Source organism: Lichenostomus cassidix, chromosome 11 (assembly GCF_008360975.1).
Source record: "Lichenostomus cassidix isolate B80296 chromosome 11, HeHo_3.0, whole genome shotgun sequence".
Classification (NCBI taxonomy): Eukaryota; Metazoa; Chordata; class Aves; order Passeriformes; family Meliphagidae; genus Lichenostomus; species Lichenostomus cassidix.
In genome coordinates, this window is record NC_139492.1 from 5,421,786 (window position 1) to 5,445,021 (window position 23,236).

Sequence of the window (23,236 nt, forward strand, 5' to 3'; positions counted from 1 at the left end):
CAGAAACACTGTGCAAAGATGAATCTCTCAGGACTTGCACCTGGACCTGTCCCCTGAGCTTAAAACCCCTCTCTGCACTGTGGTTTGCTGATACATCCCCAGGGTGTTAGGTGGAGCTCATGCTCAGGAAGGGAAGCAGATCCTCAAACAGCTTTATGGGTGAGGAGCTGCCACACGAAGGCCGCGGTGTCTCTGAAAGTCAAGGAGAATTTGTACCAGCAGAAATAGGCTCTGGTTTCTCGTCATGCAGGAAGCCGTTGGTGGAGCAGGAATTTAACAAGTTCACAACTTAACAAGTCCCAGCCTAGTGTCTGGACTACCAGAATAGATTTTTTTCTCAAATACCCCCAATCGCTCAATGCTTTTGTCAAATTTCTGTCTCTCTGTACTCAGTGTCAGTCTCAGCTTAACAATGAAGGTAGTCCCAGAAAACTTCTCACAAATAAGCAAGCTATGCTCCCTGTTATGAAAGCAACCTCCTACTGTCTTGTATATTAATTCCACTCTTGTGGGGCACTCTAGAGGTTGAATTTTCTCTGCCTGGCATGGTAACTGTCATTGCTTTCATTTTTTTAGGAATTTCAAGTTTCTGAAAGGCTTATTGCGAGCTATGAAGGCTCCACCTCTTTCTTGGCCCTGTAACCCGTGAGCAGTTCAGCTGAGGCTAGGGGATTTGTGTATAATGATTTGGGAAAGTTGTGAGTATAAATAGTAAGGAATTTGAGATGTTTTTCCCCTCTGTAATTCAACACTCAATAGCTTCCCCTTCCACCCTGCAACATAAGGTACTGTACCAAAACCATGGAAAGAATTTGTGGAGCTTCAGATCAAGGAAGTTCATAAGCTAGCAGGCTTTTCTCTTGCCTGCTCTTTTAAAAAATCTTATAATATCATCTCCTCTAGGGAATAGCATGGCCAGAGGACTTTACAAATTTTCACCAGATCCTCTCACCAGGAGCATTTGCCCCAGGGCAGAGGCAGGACAGCCTTCTGATCTCATGCACAGTGTGGTAAGGGCAGGAGCCTGGAATAAGTGTTCAGCCTTAGCTTTTCCTTTTTTTTTCCTCTTTTCTGCTTCTGGTAGCAGCTACTGCTGAGAGAGTGTGTTCAACCTGCTCTAAGCTCCAACCTCAGTCTTCCTTCCCCTTCCAAATCTCACAGGTGCTCCGATTACACTGACTTGGGCACAGATGACGGATGATCACAGCATATATTCCTGTACATTCATTGCCAGGCATTTGATGTACGGTTTCATTTTTGAATCTTGACTTCATTTTGCACCATAATATTTGAGCATGCAGATATACAAATCAGACCCCAGCATTATTGTTTAAAGAACCCTCCATGCTTTTGGTAAAAACCTGAGTAAGTATTTGTTATATTTAGAGGCAATTCTGCTTATTGTCTCTTCATACCATAAGCTTTTCACTGACCTAGATTTTGCTATTTCATTTTCCATTTGCTGTCCCACAGTACATTTGCATGGAAAGAAAGTCTTTTGTCTTTTAGTGTTCTCTTGCACTTGCTGTTTCATCCACCAGCCAAAATCACACTCACTGCCCTGTGATGGTGTGAACAGCTTCACTGGAAGTGATTGTATGGCTGAGGATCCTTGCTTCAAACTAGGAGTAAAAAGCTATTGCAGCTTTTAGCTTTGTAGAATCCTTGGGCTGAAGAGTGCTGGAGGACCAGCCAGCAGCAGAAGAGCATGTGAAGAGGAATGGTTTGTGTGTTTTCCAGCAGTAGCAATTTACAGAAATAAAAGTGGACAGACAGAGTGAGAAACTGGCTTCCTTTCAGTCGGACAGAATAGTCCTCTCCCTGGATGTATATTACAACTATAGCTAAAGACACAAAACAACATCTTGATTTTAATTCTGGTTTCAGTTTTAGCATGTCATTAAAGAGATACCTGTATTGACAGGAAGAGTTGTAATGCTTTTGGGGAGTTGTTATTATCATATTACACGATTATGGTGTTTATTGCGGTGGTGCCTTAGGGCTGAATTTACAAACGCTGCGGACGGATTACATGGGTATTATGCTGCACACAGACATTTTGCTGCATGTTCATGTTGAAATCCTGTGAACTGGACAATGTAAACAAATTAACATTATCAGGGAAAACCTGTTTTTTAAGTTAACTTTCCCTACAGACTATACTCGGCCAAAGGACACTTGCTCTTGCTCTCACATCTACTGCGTCTCAACCATGTTCAAAAATGTTTTTACTAGCACATGTTAACCAAAACCTCATCCTTTTCAGAAAAAAAAAAAAAAAAAGCAGGCATGTTTTAAAATGCATTTGATCCATCTAGCTAGTATATTTTTAAACACGACTGTGTTATGTTTAACAGTGTGTTAGCATATGTCAATTAACTTGTTTCCGCAGAGTGCTGACAGAAGTGCCCCCGCCGCTGCCAGCCCTGAGGGGCCCCGGGGCTCAGTCAAGTCAGCAGAAGGGAGTCTGTGCCCACATCTCCAGCCCACTGAAATTCAGCTGTGGCTTCTCCTGGGCAGTATTAGGGTGCTAGAAGGGGGCACAGTGGATTTGAAGTCATTCCTCCTTTTGCTGCCTGTGGTCTATGGGCGACCCCCCATGTCTGGGGGGACTCACTAGGACTCCTCTGTCAGCACCCCAAATGATGTCTCCTCCGAGCACACACGTGAGCTGAGATGCTCTCACTGCACACAACACCCTTCCAGACAGAATAAATAGAGGCTTTTTCTCACACTGTCAGGAGATCACACCCCTTCCCTGTGCCAGATATAGATGAGATGGAGAAGAAAAGATGCACGTGCACGTGCATGTAGCCCCTAAGTCTCCCCGGTGCCCAGAGCAGGTGGTGAGGATGGCTGTGCATGTCTGGGGTGCTTTGTGTGCTGTGTCATGGCCATGGCCATCTCCAGGCCACACTGGCCAGTGCAGAGGGAATACTTTAATCCATTGTAGGAAACATCAGAGACTGGCATGTGCTGCTGGATAAAGCCCTGTGAGTGTGTGAGCTAAGCAGTCATACCCTGGCAGGACCTTCCTGTGCATCCCAGCCATGAAACTGTGCATGGTGGGAAGTGTGGTGGGAAGTACACAGGTCAGGTCTCAGCAGCAATGCAGGGATGCATGCTGCATTCCCCCAGGGATGTGTGAGTGCCTGTCCATGCGTGGCAGCTGCAGAGACACAGGACTTTGACAGGGCTCATCCATTAGTGGCCAAGCAGAGGGTGTGGGAAGGGTAAATATGTGGGGTAAATATGTTCTCCTGCAACAGGTAGAGGAGGTGTCTGGGGTCTGCGTCCCCTGAGGGCTGCATGGTGTATCCCTGTCACAGCCAGACTCTGTGTGCAGGAGCAGCCCCCGAGCAGACAAACACGCCTTTGCTTCTGTTCCTCATCCAGGGAATTTGGGCAACTTTAATTTCTCATTTCAAGGTTAGTAAATGCATGAATGATTCCCACGTGTTCTGGGACAGTGTTAATGGGAACGGTAGAAATACCTAGAATAAGCAGTGCCCAAAAATAGGTCTCTTGTCCTGCCAATGTCTTGCACATGTTCTTAACTTTCCTGCCCTGGGAAGCAACTCCTGGCATCCTGCAGGGCAAGAGAGTTTTTCCATTCACTTTGGTGGGTGGGGGAATTCATTCTGCCTTATAGACCCGTGGATTTTAAAGGGACTGTCCATAAGGCACACTCAGGCTCTTTGCAGGGTCGAAATGCTTTATATTTTTAGCATTGACACAACGGTCATGAGGGAAAAGCACGTTTTTCCCCTGCTTGAAGGGCACGGTCAGACGTGCTGCTCTGCTGGGGCTGCTCGGGGTCAAGTTGTTACTGGCCCTGGACCATTTCTTCGGGTGCTGCACCTTCCTGCTGCACAGCTTGGCTGCCATAATTGGAGCCGTGGAGCTGACCTACACCAGCCGAAACATGTTGGAAGTGGGGTTTTATAAATAGACTGTGTGGACAAAAGGGTGTCTGCTCCGGGGTGTTTATGGGGCTGGGGAGAGGAGCTTGGGGCAGGCGATGGAGCCTGACAGCTCCCAGTGAACCAGCACAGCCCTCTTTGCAAAACAGGAACGGTGGTGCCTGCAGAGCCTGCAGCAAGCCCTCGGCAAGGGGAAGGACGGAGAGGCCACGACCCGGGGTGTGGGTGCTCAGCTATTTTCTCCCTGTGAGACTGGCTCCCAGGCCTTTGCTCATGCAAACTCTGACAGATCCCATCTAAATGAGTAGCTGGAAATTATGTGTTCCCTCCCTGGTTTGGGCTGGAGCTGAATTTTGCTACTGGTCTCAGCGAGTAGCTTTGCTACTGAATGCAATTAAAAGCACCAGAACTTGGCACTGCGGGATCTTGCCCAGCACTGGTAGTCAGGGTGATTGACATTGGATCCTTTGATTTCTCCAGAGGCATCATAATATTTTAAACTTATTATTAATTACAAGTGTATTAATCTCCGAATAGTATTAACAGTATTTGAAAATATAATTTTATCCTATCCGACCCACTGGGAAAATGAAAGCAGTTTTGGATGAACTGAACAACTTTATAGACACTGTGCTTTATAACCAGATAGATTTTCCCTAGTTAGTGCCATTTCTACCTAATATTGGAGGAAGATTAAAGATACTGAATCAATGGCTGTAAAAACTTACATTAAAAATTTGCAGTAAATGAGAAGAGGAAAATTTCATTAGAAACATAAATTGTAGCAACTGGAATGCCAGCAACTTATTTTTAGTATTCTACTGACAGTCACACTTGAAAGCCTTTTTTTTCTTCAAATGTTTTCTTTTCTCAGATTAAAAAAAAAAAAAAGAAGAAAATGACCTCTAATATTTTGAAATATAGAACTAATTACAGTAGAGAGTGATCCTGATCCTACTGAAGTCAACTGCAGCATTCTTTATGACATTGCAGGATAGTGCCTCTATTAAGAAATAGTAAGGAAATGAGATACTTTAAAGAGAAGGGTTTAAAATGAACTGGCTCTGCTGGCCTCTTTTGTAAAAATACCTTAGAGCCACTTTTATCGAGTCAAAAGGTTCATTGAAAAGAGAGAAATTAAAAGATGCTGCTCGTGGAACCTGGCAAAACATGACGTTCACAACAAATATCTCTCCAATGCAATTATAACATTCAAATCAAGGAGGAAAAAAATTATGAAATATAATGAAAGCTTTCTTTCTACTGAAAAAGTCTACTTGGAGGTGTCCAGACCTAAGGGAATTACCAAGTCAGCATTATAGTGGGGAAAAAATGTAATGTAAATGAGAGTGAAATAATCAAATTTTTCTGGTGGAAATAAGTGCAGTTGTTTGATGTAATTTTGACACACAGCATAATTTCAGCATCAACAGTGAAGTTTAAAGAATCAGTGTGTCTTCATGAGATTTCTGTACAGAGAAGCCATTCAATGGGAAAATCTAAATCAAACTTCGGTTTGCACATTGGCCCCTCTACAAGAGAAAGCCCTGAATTATTTTAGTTGCAAATAGAAAAATAGAGATGACCCCTTTTCATTAATTTCTAGGCACCTTTTCCACTCAAAAACCCAGCACGACTGAGGCATATAAATAACAAGAAATGTGATGTGTGCTTTTTGTGCTCACAAAAATCGAACTTTGGTTTATATCTCTAATACCAACTCAGCCATTTAGAAATGCAGTTTTCCACAGTGAGCTTCTCTGGACTCATGTCACCATGTTTCTTGCAGATGTAATTTTTTAATATGATGGGGATATATTTCAAACAATTAAAACAATTAAAGCAGGCCATGTCTTCAGCATTTTACTCAATCTCATAGTCTGTATAAAATATATTTGTAATTTTGTGTTCATTTCCACATGGAGACAGATTCACACACCCTCACAGCCAAACTCAGGACAAGAACCAACAATTAAATGAAGCCTGAGATCCAGTCCAAAGCAGGCATATACTCAATTTAATTTTTAAATAGCTTAATTAATAGTTTCAGTTAAAGCAAAGAAGTGAAAATGGGTCAAACTATGTAAACATTGGTTAGAAAAACACACTGTCCAGCCAAAGCATTGTAGAAGTGCTTTTAAGAAGAATGCTCTTTAAATTTAATTTAAACATGGTTTTCCAACTTAGGCAAAAGCCCAGTTCAGACAAGGCCCAAGCCACTCTTTGTGCCACAAGGAATTACCGAGGTATGCTGACAGTTTATTTAGTCTTTGCTTGTTCTGAGGCTGTGTTTCACTGTGCAGTCATCATTTGCTCCTTGCTGTCAGCACGTTGTTACCTCTCGGCAGCTCGGAGCTCTCCGTGTGGAAGCTGCGCTGAATCGCCAGCGGGACCTGCAGGAAAGCTACGAAACATCCTCCACAAATATTTACTGGAATTTTGAAATGGATTGGGAGGCTCTGCTATTGCACGCTGAGTGTTTGCTTTCTGCAAACATTCAGGTTCAAGTTCTTATTGACACGGCGGTGATGGATGATGGGGTCCCTTACATAAGTCTCAAGGCCAGGAGGGTGATTTTGCTCTGGAGTAGTTGGGAGTAGAGGCAACACTGCATTTCTTATCTGACCAGTCATTGCTCAGCAGCCCTCACATCATGGCAAGATACACTTAACTTGTTGGTAGTTCCTGGATTCAGAGGGGCAATATCATAACATTCAAGCAATTTCTCTCAATCCAGAGAACTACTGTATGCAGAGAAAATGATGTTGTTTACTCAAAAAAAATTTTTTTCTGCAAAATTATTTCTATGATAATTAAATTTCAGTTTAAATGACACAGAGGTGTAATTTGAAAGCGGTTAAGACTGTTTTTCTTAAAAATCCTTTTGTAATCGTGCAGTGGCACTTAGATGACTCTGTATATTTGTAGTTTGAAGTTTCTGCTACAGTGAGTTTGCTGCAGATTTGCTCATTTACAGTTAACTTCCAGGATCCTAATTCTTATGTTGCACTTTGATATGTGCAGAGCAGGTCATGGAGCATAAGTTGGCAATGTCTGAAGGTATCACTGCTCTTTGCCAGCCATCCCCTTTGGAGTGTGAAGCCAGGTTTGGGGGAGGAAATCTGCTGGTGGTGGCTTTTTGTGGAGTACGTGGCTGACGAGCGAGACAGTTTTGGCCTTCCTGATCTGAACACCTTTGTTTCCATTGCAAAGGACAACACAATCTGTACAGGAGACAAAACCCAGCTGGTTCTTCTCTCCACCTGCAGAACATCTGCAGAAGGAGGGAAATGTATCAAAGATCCTTATAATGAGGGACAGCTTTTACTGTTCGTGTTCAAAAGCAAAACCACGACAGGAGGCAACATCCCTTTCATGAGAATGAAGCAAACACACATTTTGGGCTGGAGAACAGCCTGGATGAGCTGACCTACTCCAGCTTGTCTGAAAAGTTTAACATGTCAAAGGGTTCTTTGCTAGGCAAAGGGAAGATGTAGGAGAGGTTTTTATAAATGGCAGCTGGGCAATTAATGTTAACCATCAATATCAGAATGGCTTAGATTGCATGATTAACTAGTAAGAGTTTTGAGCTGGCTGGTAATTTTAGATTAAATAGTCAGGCAGCCAGTGACTTGAATATTGATGAATATCCTGTGTTGTATTAATATGCATTCTCTATAAATTAGAGGCTTAGTACACAAAGAAGAATCCTAATGCTCTTGCTATTTTTCATTGCCACAGGTAGAGCTGAATAATTCATAGCAATTAATTTATTTCACTGATTTAGCCTTTTGGGGCAGGGGGGAGGTAGGGGGAAAGTTGAGCACAAGTAGTCTGCAGGTAATTTTTTCCATGTTTATTTATGATAAATAACTCACCAAACACATTTGAAGACTAATTCTTAGTTGTGAGGAATTTTTTGTATTTTAAATTGGAGAAATTGGGAGGAATATGGGCAGAAGTACAAGCAACCTGCCAGTCATTACAAGAACACAAATGAATTTTAAATTGCAAAAAAGCCCAGCTAGTTTCAAATACAACCCATATAGGGTCAGGCTCATGTTGATTTGTATTGATTGGTGCAATGCTGGTTACATTGCATGTTTCTGCTCCTCATTTAATTGATTGTAATTCTTCAGGACCAAGATTTTCTTACAAATATTTCTGTGGGCAGAATTCATTGTCTGTATTTAGTTCCTAATGCACAGGTGAAATGCTGCCCCTTTTGCAGCCAAGGGAAGTTTTAGTTTTCATTCTGGAAGATCCAGGATTCCGCCTGCTGATGGCAACATTCTTGAAAATCCATTTTGGTACATGCAGAACAATAACACATCCAACTCGAATGACATTTATATTTGTGCGAAGTTTCAGAGTACCCAAATGCAGATTTTTAATTCTTTTTTTAAGCAGTGGGAGATGGTGCCTTAAATACAAGACAAAATGTTGCAGCACAAAGATCATTTGCAAATCCTGCAGCTCAGGGAGGCTGCAGCCCTGTCTCGGTGTCACACTCATATCCTGAGCAGGTAATATCTAGAAACACACGAGGAGGAGGAGACTGGATGATTACTGCCTCTCCCTTTTGCTGGTTCTTACAACACACTCACAGCAGTGAGACTTGCATAGCACGCAATAAATCATTGCCTCATTATGCTCCTTCTGTAGATTTGTTTAGGGCACCTACTCTGGTACTGGCTATGGAAGATTATTTGTTCTTCCCAGAAATTCCTCTCAGATGTAGACTTCTGGTTTGGTTTGCACAGAAGGAAAAAATCCCTGCATCTTATTTTTAAAATGATTTCTTAGTGTATGCCACAATTTACATTACAGAAGTGCTGAAGAAAGTAATTTCAGCAGTGTCTGGAGGGGATTTTAATTTGTAGGTGGATGATTTTGTTGAGAACAGGCAAGAGGTTAAAGAAGGTTTTTGTGTTTTCGTGACTTGTCAACAAGAAGTATTAATAACTGAAACAGAGGTTCTTCCTCCTGTCCTTTCTTCCTTCCTTTTTGCTTTCCTTCTTCCCTTCTTTCTTTCTTGTGTACATAAAAGCTGTTGATCCCTTACCTAGCCAGATTTTATTGAATTATTGTAAAAGAAGCCCAAGTACCTCATTAAAAAACATTGTAAGGTCTTCATTCACTTTTTCTATATGTCTTCAGCCAGCCCTAGTTCAGAGCTGGTGCAGAAGGGCACTGGTCTGATGGATAGAATAGGGATTTTGACACTTGGTTTTGATTTAAGGAGACAAATCCTCTTAATAAAAAGTGTGCATTAGTTGACCTAATTTACTAACGAGGAGCAGTATTGCTGATTTTGATAAAACAGTATTTATTTAGCATTGCATCAAGTAAATGCTGGAATAACCTAGATTGTACCTGCAATGGATTTGAACAGCTAGAGCAGAGACTTTGGAGAGCAGGTGGGTACATTGCAACACGGCTGGGTTTTGCTGCAGTGACAATGTGATCTAGGATCTGATCCAGACTCCTTGGAAATCAATGGAAATTCTACCCTTGACTTTACTGGGCTTTGGATCCTGCTCCAGTTGTGCCAGGATGGTAATGAAATGACTCCAACTTGGGAGAATTTTCTGGCTTAACAGACTCATTGTTTTGTATTGATGTGTGTTTGTGTAGCTACAGCTCCCTGAAATGCAATAGATTTTTGTTTTGTGACCACTCACAGGCATCCCAGATGAACAATGATATTTCATAGCTGATTGTAATGGGAAACTCAAAATCATTGTAAGCTTGCTCAAAATGTGACCTGCCTTCACACAAAAGCTCCCAAAGCTTTCCGAACCTTACCTTTTTCCAACACCCTGCAACCTGAGTCCCCCACAAACAATCAGGACTCAGCGAGAATTGTACCCAACCCTTTTTGATGGAAGTGCAGTGGTGACCTTCCAGATTGATTAAAGATGTGACATTGATTGACTTTGAAGGGAGCCACATCCACCCTTCTTGTGCCAAAAAGGCAGTGGCTGCAATGTGAAGCCTCAAGAATGGGGCATTGCTCTTCCAAGTACATGGAAGACATCCAAGGGTAACGGGATAATGCAGATAATGGGATAGGGTTTCTCCCCTCCTCTCCCTCATACACCATATAGCTAGATTCTGGCTATGCAGCCTCAGGTCTTAGGAGATTTTTCTCTGATAGCTTAAAAGATGAAAAGATGAAATAAGACTTAAAAGATGAAATAGCTGAGGAAATGAGCTCTTTTTATAGGTCATGTAGGATGTTTGGTGGTTGAGAATGTCAAAAAGGACTGGTGATGTTGACTCTGCAGGAACCTTTAATGGTAATGGGGGTATGATGCTGTGAGGACTGGTGTCAGTGGAAGGGATAGTGTGGTGGGGAAAGATTTATTCCTCTGACAAACCCACCCCTGAGGATTTTTCACACTGTCACTTTGGGGTGTCAAGTTTAAAAGATTATAAAATGGCCCCATTTTCCAAAGATACACAGTATCTTAACAATATCTGGTCTCTTTAAGGCACCTTGAGTTGGCACTTAGGAGTATTGGCCTCCAAAATTGCCACTTTTGAAAATCTAGGCCACTGAACCTGATATGAACTATCAGAAAGCAGAGACAAGGGAGCATTTATGTCGGAGAATGTATAGAGGCTTGAAAACTACAAATCAAAATAATTCACCCTTTTATGTGTAAATCTCTTTCTCTTTGATACACAAATTGAAAAGCTGTCTGGTTTCCTTGTAGCTCCCGTAAGCAAGCAGCGTGTGACTGCACCCTCTAGAATGCTATCTTAGTGTTACTTAAAGTGCAGACCTGTTAAGGTCAAGCAAGCTCATCTCTATGCTAAAACTGAGCCCACCAAACCTTCCACCTAAAACCAGCAGACAAGGAGGTCTCGAGCTCCACAGCTTCCTTATGACAAGGGTATGGTGTGACAAATGGCGAAGCACCAAAAGATCAAAGCACTTTTCCAGGGATAACAATAAAATCACAGACAGAAAACCACCAAGTCCTGGTGCAGGTGTCTGCTCTTCCAAAGCAGCCTTTGTCAGGTTTGACACAGCCAGCCCATTGCAAGGGGACACAGACAGGAGCTGCAAGCTGGCAGTAAATAAACATCAACAAATGAACGTCCTGTGTGGTGCATTTCTGAGCTGGGAGAAAGGCTGGAGAGTCCCTGCACAAAGCCCACGTGGAAGGGATTACTGGGACACACTGAATTTACCACATGTTTATTGGAAAGAAACTTTTCAATGCAAGCATGGGAAGACAGTGTGATGTGTTTTGCTCATATTCCAGAGTCTCTGTCCTCTGGATGAGCACCTCAATCCAGGTCCTGTGGAAGTCAATAGCTGTCTTGACTTTCAGAAGGATTATGCCCCTAAATAGCTTCTTTAGGAAGTGTACTTTTCTTGGTGATAACACAAAGCAGAGGGTGGATGGTTAACACCAATTAGGATTATTTACAAGAACCTAGAAAACAATAGGTCCATAAATCATTGTCTTATCAATTGTAGTTCCTCCTGAGTAATTCAGTCATCATTGGGCACGCTGTGTGTTTCACTGTTAGTTAGGTAAAGATCACACTGATGTTAGCTGATGGGTGTGCAAATGTTGAAGGTAAAATAGGACCTAAAAGAGCAGCATGTTACAAAAAAAATCTGATGGTTTTCAACATTTTTATGTTCTAAATCCCCTACAGTTTTTCCCCAAGTATATTGAGTGAATTTAGGGCAACTGACAGTAGCCTTGTTTCTCTTGGGTTATGCTTCAGCTCTGTCTACACTTGTGTCTCCATTTGGGGTGGTTTTGCAGTAATCCCCTGGTTGTCTCCGTTTCTTGGGCACTGATCCAGCTGCAGAACAGCTTCAGTGCACATATTCCTTCCAGAGGAGAGCCAGTGGGGAGTTCTCTCCAAAAGCAAGCCAGGGCTTGGTGGGACACACTGCTCAGATCCAAGGGGCAGCCACACCATCACAAAGTCCTTCAGGGTGTCTGTAACCCTGCATTGCAAGAGGAAGGATGTCAGACTTCCCAGAGCTCCCATACCACCCTGGAGTGGAGCTTGTGCTTTAGAGAGGGTCAACTGCTTTCTGTGACACCCTTTCTGCTGGTGACAGGCAGTGCTTGAATCACTCCTCTTTCTTCCACCAAGACTTCTCCTGGCCCATTTTCCTTTTTGTTTAGCAACTGCCTGGTCTTCTGTAGCTGTTCCTCCTTGCTGCTGATCTTTTTTTCTTCTACTTTTATCACTTTTTGTGATCCCTTTTCCAATTTCCAACCTTAGTCTCCCAGAAGACCCGGAGTGATGATGCCTGGATGCAGAGGAGATCACACTGCTTGTAAATCTGCACCACGAGGAGACCAAAAGTTTCTGCAGCAGCAGGAGGTAAGCCAGGACTGCTGGTGGGTGTAAGGAGCAGAGAGCAAAGCCACGAGAGTTTGAGACGAAGGCAGCAGCACCCTTGAGTATGGAGACTTTGGGGCAGTTTTTCCTGTATAGAAAACTTGAAGAGACACTGAAAACTTCAGGTGGGAAAGCAACACCCAGCCAGCTGCTTGTGTGGTTTGGTCCATGGACTTTTGGGGTCTGCTCACCAGAGACTGAAAACTCCTGACTTACCTTAAATCTCCTCTTTGTGGACTTCTGATGTGATAGGAATGGCACCAAAAAAATCCAATATATTTTCTTCACCATAATGTTTTCAGCCTGCTAACTTTCCCAGGACTACTTTCTGTTCAAATTACTGGAACTTAATTACATGAGGTTTAATTTCAGTTGCTTGGTCAGCTTAAAAAACATATATTCAAATTTGCACCACAAGGACAGAATTTTGGGAGCCTCTTTGTCCTCTCACTTTGTGTTAATTTAAATGAAGAAACTGTGCCTGTGAATCTCTGCTTTACTTCACATATTCCAAGTCAGTCTCACTTCTGGAGAGACTTCCCTGACTCCCAGCAGTTTCAGGGGCAGCACAAACAACCCCTTATGTAAAAATTTATGGTTTTGAAACTGTGCAAACAATAGATATTTGTCTCCTGCTTATGCATTTTCTTGTAAATAAAATGTATTGAAACCAGAGATGGAATTACACTGACTTTACACCAGATAATGTATTGACATTTTACAAGGAAGTGTTGTATTATCCATACATTTCACAAGCAGATCTTACAATGTTTAATTATAACAAAAAAAAAGAAGAATTGGAAGGAGAATCAAGGGAGGGACATGGAGAGAGAGCGTGAAAGGACATGGATGGGAAGTGGTGGAGTTGGAGAATAACTCCAGCTATCAAGGCATTATCTGAGAATTCCTACGATTAGGACTTATCTTTCTGGCTTCACTATTTCATTCTAATCTACTGCTTACCTGATAAGTAATAAATGGCGTTCAGATTTTATTGCATTTGCTCACTTTCTTTAGATTTTGCATCAGTTTGTTCCCCTCTTAAGATCTTATTTCTGTTAAGGAATGAAGACTGTGGGTTTCTGCTGGGGTTGACTTGTTCCTCTGGTATTTCAGTGTTATTTAGCTAGCAAGTGTCCCACAGCAATTCTTTGGATAACACTTCCATCTATCCCATTGGGATGATCAGGAATACATTGCAGCTGATGTCCAAACACTGATGTGTATCTGCAGCTGGACACCCACCTCCAGCTCAGCAGATACAAAACTCTCCAAAAAGCCAACAAAAGAGGGCTTTTTTTAAACATGCCAACCCGCTAGTGGATTATCCTTAATGGGTTGGCAGCATGCCCCTTCCTTCCTCTGCAGGAATGCTGGCCTGGCTCTGCAGTCTGGGTTTGGGTTTTTGGTGGTTTTGTTTTATTTTAATTTTTTTTTCCTGTATTACAGCATGCAGAAGAAATAAAATGTGACACTGATTTGTAATAGTTCACGATAATTTTTCTCCTGGGATCAACTTATTTACCTGCAAGGAGGCAAATGTAGTGACCAACACTCCTCTTTGGGGAGTGACCTTGCCTTGTCTCCGTGGCCCTGCAGGAGAGAGAGCCTGCACAGGCTGGCTGTTGTTTCTGAGAGCTCACAGACCCACTTTCAAGGGTTGAGGGTTCAGCTTCTTCTGCGTGAGAGAGGAGAGGAAATGACCTTCACCCAGCTGAGCAGGGAACAACAGGAAACCCTCACGGTCCCACCATTTCCCGCCCCCCAGGATCCGGCACTCAGGGACCTTTCTGACAAACTGTCAGGGCTTCTGTCAGGGTTTAGCTGCTGCAAATATATTACCAAAGTATGTTGATGATTCATGGGGAAGTGGTGTGCGCTGATTTAAGTGATGGACTAGCCATTCTGTAATGGATTTGAGAATTCCCAATCAGATTGTACTTAGTTTTATCAAGCAGGAAGCTGGCAGGCTGTGTTTTAATCAACTGATAGCATCTCTTGGCAATTGGCATCCAGCTAGTGGACAGAGTACTTCTCAAAGACCAGCTCTCTAAGTTACAAACAGCCACAGCCACTCAGATCTCTCAGGTTTACCCCTATTTTTTCTGTTTAGCCTGTTTCTTTCCCAAATCAAACTTTCAGCTGAAGGTGCAGAGAGATGCAGCATATCTGCTTCTCTTTCACTGTTGTTTTAGGGGGAATGGATGAGGCAGAATACAATTGCTTCATCCTCCAGAAAGCTATGCTGAAATAAGCTCCTATATGTCACATAAAATCCCAGAACCAGGCAAATTCTAGGATTTGGTTCTGGCACAAGTTCTTGGAGTGCTCATATTGCATAAGTGTAGTATATCTACAACATGGAGCCACACCAGGTAGTATGTGGCCTTTGCCCCTTTGATTAGGCCATGACTCATTATTTCATGACTCATTATCTATTACGTCACCTAAGACATACCTGATGTTCTGTCCTGTACCAGCAGACATCAAGAATGGTTTCCTTCCCTGATAAAACTCATGAGCCTATTCATTACTTCTGGGAGAGACCAGCTCCTGCAGGGCATCTTCACAGCACAAACCCTCAAGTGCCACAGCTGCCTTAAATAATTCCCTACTCAGGATTTATGTTTTGTCACAATTATTGAGCTGTGGAGCCATCCACACTCATGGAGCTGTGCTCAAGCACAGTATCAGACCTGAGGAGCTGGTTTGTTGTGCCTGGCTCCTGTGGAGTAGTTACTGTACTTAGCAACCCACCTCCAATATAAATATATCTGCTACTCTGAAGAGCAGGCTTTGAAAAGCACCAGAAGGGATCACTCCCCCATAAAGATTTTTTTCCAACATTGCAGAGCTGTTCGGACTTTCAGAGAGAAATTCTTCTCCCAGTTAAGCATCCCAGCCAGAGGGGTCAAGATTTCACCCGAGGCTGACAAAGCTCTGCTGTGATGGGCCATGAACCCCTATTTAAAGCTGGGTTCTGTCTGAACTGCTCTTGAGCCATCCAGGCATGGAGGGAGGTGGAGAGAAGCCATCCATGCAGTTGGGATTTGGGAGCCATCTGTGATGTCTTTGCATTGGGGTCCCACAGCACCATGTGGGAAAAACAGCACCCTGGTCTGCCAGCTGAGCACTATAACCACATGGGTTTAAAATTGGTTAAACATTTGGAACCCTCAGAAGAGGCTGCTGATTGAAAGGCTGCAAAACAATCCTGCTCCCAAAAAGTAATAACAATGAAAATGAGGTGTAAGGAACAGAAAGGAGTGATTCACTGGGAAATTGTACTCTTGAAATTGTGTGACAAATGCTGGGTGAGGGAGGAGCTGTGTGTAAGCATTTAAGGGCCAGATCCTGGCTTGTCCAGAGAAGTTGAAAATAAAATTAAAATTAACAATGAACCCTGTAGCAGAAAGGAAAATTATAACTTCCATCTTAGATATTATCTATATTGACCATTACATGAAAATCAGAGAAACTAGAACCCTGTTTTCAGAGTCATTTCCCCCTGAGTGTTTCAGCAGACAGTGACACCCACTGCAAGAATTGAAGTTAGAGTTTCCAATGCCAGAACCACCAAAAGCACATGAGAAAGCAAAGTTGAAAAATGTCTTCTCTCTCTGGGGTAGAAGTATACTATTTCCACAGGGTTGTTTTCTGTGTAAACATTCCTATTTGTATGTTTTACAGATTAAAACAAAAATGTATCTTGCAAACATATTCAATAAGTCAATTTTAAAGCAAGTTAATTAATGTATCTAAGCATTATCAGAGAGCATAAGCAAATGGAAAAAATCCCCCAGCCAAATGTGAAGAGTCTAATCTTGATTTTCCCACTCTTTGAGTTCATTTATTACATTATTTGCTCACTTCTATAAAAGCCATGCTCATGTAATAATCTAATTTCTGAGAAGTTCTCCAGGGACAGGAGATCACATTACAATATCTCACATTATGTGTCATTCAGGCAGTATCTCCCAAATCATAAAAGCTATGGAAAGGGAATGACACTTGAATAGCAGATTCCTCCTCCTTTTCCTTTTTCCTTTTCTGAGCATTTTTCTTCCAGCCCAATACAATCTTTTTTATACTGTCTGACCTCATGCACACAGGCTGCTCATCTCCATTCTGCAGAGAAACAGGCTGTAGTCCACACCTCTCCTTTCCCTACCTGACCACTTCTTCCTGTTTCACACTGTCTGTCATACAGCTTGGGATTTTCCCTTCTGTTCTGGGCTTTCATTTCTATCACCTCACTATCCATGTGTTGTGCCTATAGGTGCTGCTTTGTGAACTGATGGATTGGAGCAGAGAAATGGCCCTGCTGACAAAAATCTGAACATAGCCCAAGTTTCAGACCAATAATTCCCCTGGTCTGAATCATTGCATTTCCATCCAAAACTGTTCTAACAGGACAAGCACAGGACCTCTCCAGCTGTCTCTGCTGCCAACTCATGGACCCATTGCTCTGCCATCTCCATTACTTTCAGTAGTTTCAGGGATCTTGATAAAGACCTCAGGGGAGCCTTATATGCTCTTAAGATATTTAATTGATCCATTCATGTCCACCCAGTCCAGGGCTTCCGTTTTTAAGATTCCTTCCCTATTATCATGGAGACTGGCTAGTTGCCATAGAATCCTGTTGGAAACTTGCTTAAGACACCAATTTTGGTGTAGCAAAGCACTTGCAGCTTGCCTAAATTTCAGTGTGCAAATCTGTGGGGTCCTTTGAGTGAAAATAGGTTTTCCAGGAGACGTTCCTGTTGCTCTAGTTATTATTTTAACATTCAAATCTAAGGTCATGACCTCAATCCTAGCTCATCCAGTTGACCACAAAGTCCATAATAAATTTTATATTTTATGAGACACCCATTCCAAACTACCACTCCCATTGCCCATTTCTTCATGTAGAAATTGTGCACCAAATTATCTGGTCTGATTAATACCAGGTTATTGTGCCTACTAGTGCATTTACAGCACAACTTTGCAACAGGAAAATAATCCTGGCCTTTTTAAACACTGAGGAGAGCAGAAAAAAAGCACAACATCAGGACTAAACCAGTTCTGACAATTTCTCATTTCCATTTATTCAGAAAAAAGTCATAATTGAGACTTAAGGAAAAAAATAAAAGCCCTCCATGCCTTTAAGTGTAAAATCCATTTTAGTAGCAGGAAGCTGTTATATGGTTAGAGCAGTTATTTTTATTGTCTGTCTGGGTATAGTTTTTAACTGCAGGCACAGAATAAATCAATAGTGTCATAAAGCTACTCTCACCCTCTGCCCTTTCTAAAGGGACATTGTTCAGTGTCTGTGCTGGATGTGACACAGACTGTGCTTTGATGCACAGAATTATGCCTCTGCTAATGTTCTGGGGGAGAGATCTGTGTGACACATATTTACCTGTATCTCTTTGTCCATATCATCTCAGAGTCATCAGATTAAAAGCAAAATAAAACACAGATACACACACAAAAATGCACAGAAGTTTTTCATCAGAGAAAAGATGAAGAGAGGGAGTTATTCTGGTTATTCTCTTGCAAATGATATTTTCAATTAATTATGCATTCATAAATCTTGTGGGGCGATGTATTTCCAAGACTGTCTGAGAAAACATCCAGTAATTCCTAGGACAGTCCACACAACTTAAACCTGACTGCAACCTGCTCTTTAATACAGTGAGGAAGGACATAGGAGGATCTAACTGTATGAAGCTGGTGCTAGATAAAATTGCCCTGCAAGTGTGCCTTTTTAATAGCAAGAGTAGTTAATGGCTGGAACATTTGGCTTAGGAATGTGGTGGATTGAGCATTGCTTTCAGTCTCTAAATCAAGAGTGAGTGTCTTTCTAAAGCTATGCAATAGCTTCAGCAGAAGTTATGGCTTTGATGCTGAAATGAGTGGGTGAAGTTCTTCAGCTGTGTTACATAGGAAGCAAAACCAGATGACTGTGATGGTCCTTTTCAGCCTTACTAATCCATTAAATCCTGGTTTGGGGCCTTTCACACGCTGGGGTTTAAAGCAGCCTCTTAGGTTTTCCGGATGGTTTCTGCAGGCAATACACGTTCCAGAGCTGGATCTGACAAACTCCATATAAATGGGTGTCCGGAATTGACACACTTTATAATTTATATATAAATCACTGCTTCTAAATGCAGTTCCAGATCCATTTCCCCGTGCAGCTGAGCTCACTTTGTCTGTTCTGTGCAGTGGGGATTTTCCTTTGCAAAGCAGATATGCATCTGAGCTGAAACACGCACCATGTGCTGCTGGAGACCCCAAGAACAGCCACCCCTAACGTGGACCACAGAGAAGTAAACCTTTATGGATCAAATTCTTAAGAGATTTATCAGCAGCAATCCCTGTTGTCAAGTTAATTCATCGCTCCTCTCCTTGCTTGCTCATTGCAACTTCCCCGGGTTGGCACTTCTGACAGAGGCATGAAAATTGTACTTGTGCTGCAAGTGGGAGGTGGAGACAGCGAAAATCTGTGCCCTGTCTGTGGGACTCCGTGCTGAGACAGCTCTATTTTCACATCTAGTCACAAGCCGATTGGTATTACCTCAGTATTTGTTTTGAGGATGGATCTCAAGAAATGGAATTGGAGTTTGGATTTGGTAAGATTAGAGGAACTAAACCCTAAAATAATTCAAGTGGCTTCTGAGGGCAGCACCACTCACGTGTAGCTTGGTGCTGGGCAGACAGAGAGGCAGAGAGCCCACAGGGGTTTGCACACTCCTTGGTGAGAGCCGTGGATGCCTCTCACCTGGGAAACCGAATATTTGTTTTCCTTCTCTCTGCAAAATGCTTAGTGCTGGATTTTTATGTCTATAAATACTGATTTGGATTTCCCTTCCTTCCCTCCCCATGCTCCATTGAAAGCGCAGACATCTCACCCAGCACTGTTTGCTGACTCCTTCCCTTCTGCTCTTCCCCGTCCCCCAGGGCGTGAGCGCAGTCGCGTGTGGCCCCTCGGTTTCCCCAAGGACACTGGCACTTGGGAAGGAGAATAACAGCTGTTGGGGAACAAACAACACCCCGCCGAGTAGAAAAAACAGTTTAGAAAGAAACAAAAACCATATGAACTTCCCAGCTTCTCAAACTTTCTCATGAATAGCCAGTGGCTGCCTGAATAGCAGCAAGCAGCAACAGCAATAATAAATTACAGTAAATATCATCCTGTCATAAGTGACAGCAAACCAAGCCCACTGCTGTTCAGAAATGAATTGGAGAAAATATTTCTTAATCTCTTTTTGTGTTATTCAGCCAGCTGTAATGATTTATAGTACTCCGAAGAAGTTGTGGTACAGAGTTGTTTCTTAATCATCCATTTCAGCACCTTGCTATTACCCACACGTGTCTGTGCTTTGCTGGGGACTGCTGGATGCAGCAGTGTCACTGTCAGGCTGTATGTGCTCACCCCAGGAATAAACTGATTTAATTCAAGGTACCCCTCAGCCTTTCTGTGGGACCCTCCTGCCTTTGGGGAAGATCTGCTATGAGGAGAAGGAAATCTTCCACTGCTGAGTTGAGGGCAGCCCCATAACTGTGCCTTGCATGAAGGTTGTTGCCCCAGAGTTGTCTAGTTTGATTCAGCTGTAAATAACCCCCATCCAGTGGACATGGAGGGCTTTGGTGCTGGTGGGCATGAGATGGAGACCCAGTAGATGTTGCTGCTTGAGTCTGTGAGCACACTCGTGATCAGTGGGAAAATAAAATGGTGGGGGAAAAATTGAACTGGGAACATGGTATCAATTGCTGCTGTCTTTGTCTACTTATTTCCAAAGATTTATACGTGACAATGTGAGGACTGCTCAGTGACACATTTTAATTTAATTAAATTTCCTGTTGGATTGATGTCTGATCAATCAATAATGTTAATGTTTTTGCAATTTAGAGATTAAAGCTTGGATGAGCGGATATTGAAATACTCTTGCATCCAGCTGCCTGGGAATATCTTTTCTTGCTTCCATTCCTCAGAAAACCCGTTTTGGGTGAGAATGCATCCTGAGGTTTGCCATGCACTTACACCAAGGCTGAAAGCTTTGCCCTGTCCTAGCAGAGGGTGAGGGAGTCATGCAGGAGCAGTGTCACTTTTTGGAGAGGCAGACTTGAGTGCAGCTAACACTGATGTTCAATATAGGAGAAAGTTTGAAGAACAGGGCATTGCAGGTATGAGAGTTCCCTTTATTACATGCTCCTTGCTCAGGAAGTCATCCGTGTTGAGGCTGCACCTGGGGATTTGAATCTGATCACAACCAAGGCACCTCCTCAAGGCATTCTCCATGTGTCCTCAGTCCCCTCTGGATCCCACTCATTCCTCTGGCCACTGCAGCCTCCTGCAGCAATGAGTTCCCCAGTTTAACTGCTGCATTCTAAGCTGCCATCCATGGCACAGCAGGATGCTGAACTGGAGCTGAATTTAATACTTCTTTAAGTTTCTTCCCTGCCCGAATTTCTCACAGATGAGCTAATTGTGCTCCACCCTCTTCAGGCTGTGAAGATAAAGATGCTGTAGCATGTCCACAGAACCTTTTTTTTTTTCCTCTTATGCCTTGTTTCATTTAGTGCCTCAAATATTTTAGTAGTGAGGTCAGGAGAGGCTTTAACTTATTCAGGGGAGTTATTCTGCACTGACTTTTCTGTGAGGCCTTGGAGTCTTACACAGTCCTTTAAAAACTTATGACTCAATGAAAAAAAGCAATCCACATTTTCAAACATGCAAAAGTGTGAACCTAAATTTCATCTGAGTCTCAGATATGGCTGTAGTCTCAATAAGTCAAACTAATTTGTCAGATCTTTTACACTCAAATCTTGGGCGGTGAGAAATCCCACCTGGCTGAGGTCTGCAGGATCCAGTGTCCATCTCTGCTCTCCAGGTCTGTAACAGAGCTGGCTTTGTGCTGTTTGGAGTGCTTATATGCTTGTTGCATTTAGGAGAGCCTTAAAAGGGCCCATCTGTATTTTAAAATCTGTAAAATCTGTAAAATCTGTATGTTCTATCCCTTAAGGATGTTCTGAGGACTGTTTGCTGTATACCTGTCCCTCAGACAACCCCAAAGTAACACACAGAGGGAGGAAGACAGAGAGAGCCAGAGGAGGAGGGGAAAAAGAAAGAGCAGCTCATTTTCCACTTTAGCACAGACACCTGAGGGGTAGAAGTCAGCAGTTTTTTTGACGGTACAAGAACTTGGTAACTTAAAACAGGAAGCAGAAGAAAAACCACAACCAAATAACTTTGCCTTGACCTCCTCATAAGAGAGTCAATGACTTTAAAGTAAACTGGAACTTCTTGCTGGAATTTATTTGGATGTCAGCTACTCCTTACCTCATTAGAACAGCAATATTCAGAAATGTGCCAAAAGATTTAGGCAGGCTGGAGGACGCAATGAAGATAAATTTATCTTTTTTTTTTTTTTTTGGTAAGGGAAGACTTCACATATTTGTGTCTCACTATCAAAATACTCTACAGTGCAAGAGTTTTTTCCACTGAAATCTACTGTGTGCATCAGATTTTGTTTTGTTCTCTGTCATAAGCCCCACCAGACCCCCACCCCTCTAGCTGGAAGGGCAGCTTGCCCAGGATACCCACCCATGGCTGGGGTGGGGATGCTTGAAGAGTAAGAGAGTGTCAGTGTCTCTGTGTGTGCAGGTGTGTGGGGAAGGCAAAGGCAAAAGGGGTATTTGTTCATTGGAGCAGATTGAGGGAAGTAAAACAGTGATTTTTGTAGTAGATGAACATTTTTATGCTCAATCCTTGGTGTATCACGTTCTTCAAGGTTGGCTTTCATAAGTAGGGCTGCTGTATGTTGGTTCACCTTGATTAGTGATTATTTTTTCCTTCCTTCCTTCCTTCCTTCCTTCCTTCCTTCCTTCCTTCCTTCCTTCCTTCCTTCCTTCCTTCCTTCCTTCCTTCCTTCCTTCCTTCCTTCCTTCCTTCCTCCCTTCCTTCCTTCCTCCCTTCCTTCCTTCCTCCCTTCCTTCCTTCCTTCCTTCCTTCCTTCCTTCCTTCCTTCCTTCCTTCCTTCCTTCCTTCCTCCTTCCTTCCTTCCTTCCTTCCTTCCTTCCTTCCTTCCTTCCTTCCTTCCTTCCTTCCTTCCTTCCTTCCTTCCTTCCTTCCTTCCTTCCTTCCCTAGCAACCACCTGCACAGGGAAAAGCATCACAAAACATTGTTAGAATGGGCAGTCCTGGCTGTTTGGGGTTTGTTTAGCCACTCCTCATTAAAAAAAAAAGGGGGGGGGGAGTTTAATGGAGAAATTTTATTTGAAAGAGCCAGGGCTGCTCACTCCATCTGCCAGGTTCAAGCTCTGCCAGCTCATGTCTTCTCTGCTTTTAAAATCAAAAAGCATGATGTGCCCGGAGAAAATGGTGTCCCAGGGAGCAGCCCAAGCTTTTGCCATGTTGAACCATTGAGTGTTTGTGATCTAGAATTCCCATTACTGTTCACCACAGCACCTTGCTCACCAGAGCAGGCTGGAGCAGGCGCTGGCCAGTTGGCTACTTTGGTGATTTAACCTGTGAGGAACGTGGGAATACAAACAAAGCCACGCCATTAGTCCCACAGTCCTCATCCTGCAATGAAATCCATTTAGACAGTATCATCAGACTACTTTTTAGAGCTGTTCATCTTACCCTGAACAGTAAATTCCTATAGGAAAGTAATTTATGATCTGGGAGGGCTGTTACTTACAAGCTAGTAAAATAACTTTAGCTGGACTTTTACTACCTTCAGCAGCAAGCATGCGTGCTGAAGCCAGGAATGAGCCTGTTCTTCCTAGCTGTGATACAGTGTGATCTATCACCGAGCCACACGGGTTTTTGGCTTGCATTCATCTTGTTTCCATGCAGTGTGTTCAGAAAGAAATCACTGATTTCTACTTGCAATATTTACAGTCAAGTCACGTTATTTCAGCAACTGCGTGAGCTTTCA

The 23,236-nt window shown here is 42.8% G+C and overlaps 1 protein-coding gene across 3 annotated transcripts in view; it reads left to right on the forward strand.

Moving 5' to 3' along the window:
- MAF (MAF bZIP transcription factor) overlaps positions 1-23,236 on the forward strand; it is a 188,326-nt gene that overhangs the window by 48,441 nt on the left and 116,649 nt on the right. Inside the window, exon 3 of one of the 3 annotated variants that reach the window (XM_085071490.1) lies at positions 12,189-13,302. The exons of the other annotated variants lie outside the window; for them this stretch is intronic. The gene's annotated coding sequence lies outside the window, so the exon portion shown is untranslated. Of the gene's footprint in view, positions 1-12,188; positions 13,303-23,236 lie in introns of those variants that run through there. 3 annotated transcript variants of the gene reach the window in all.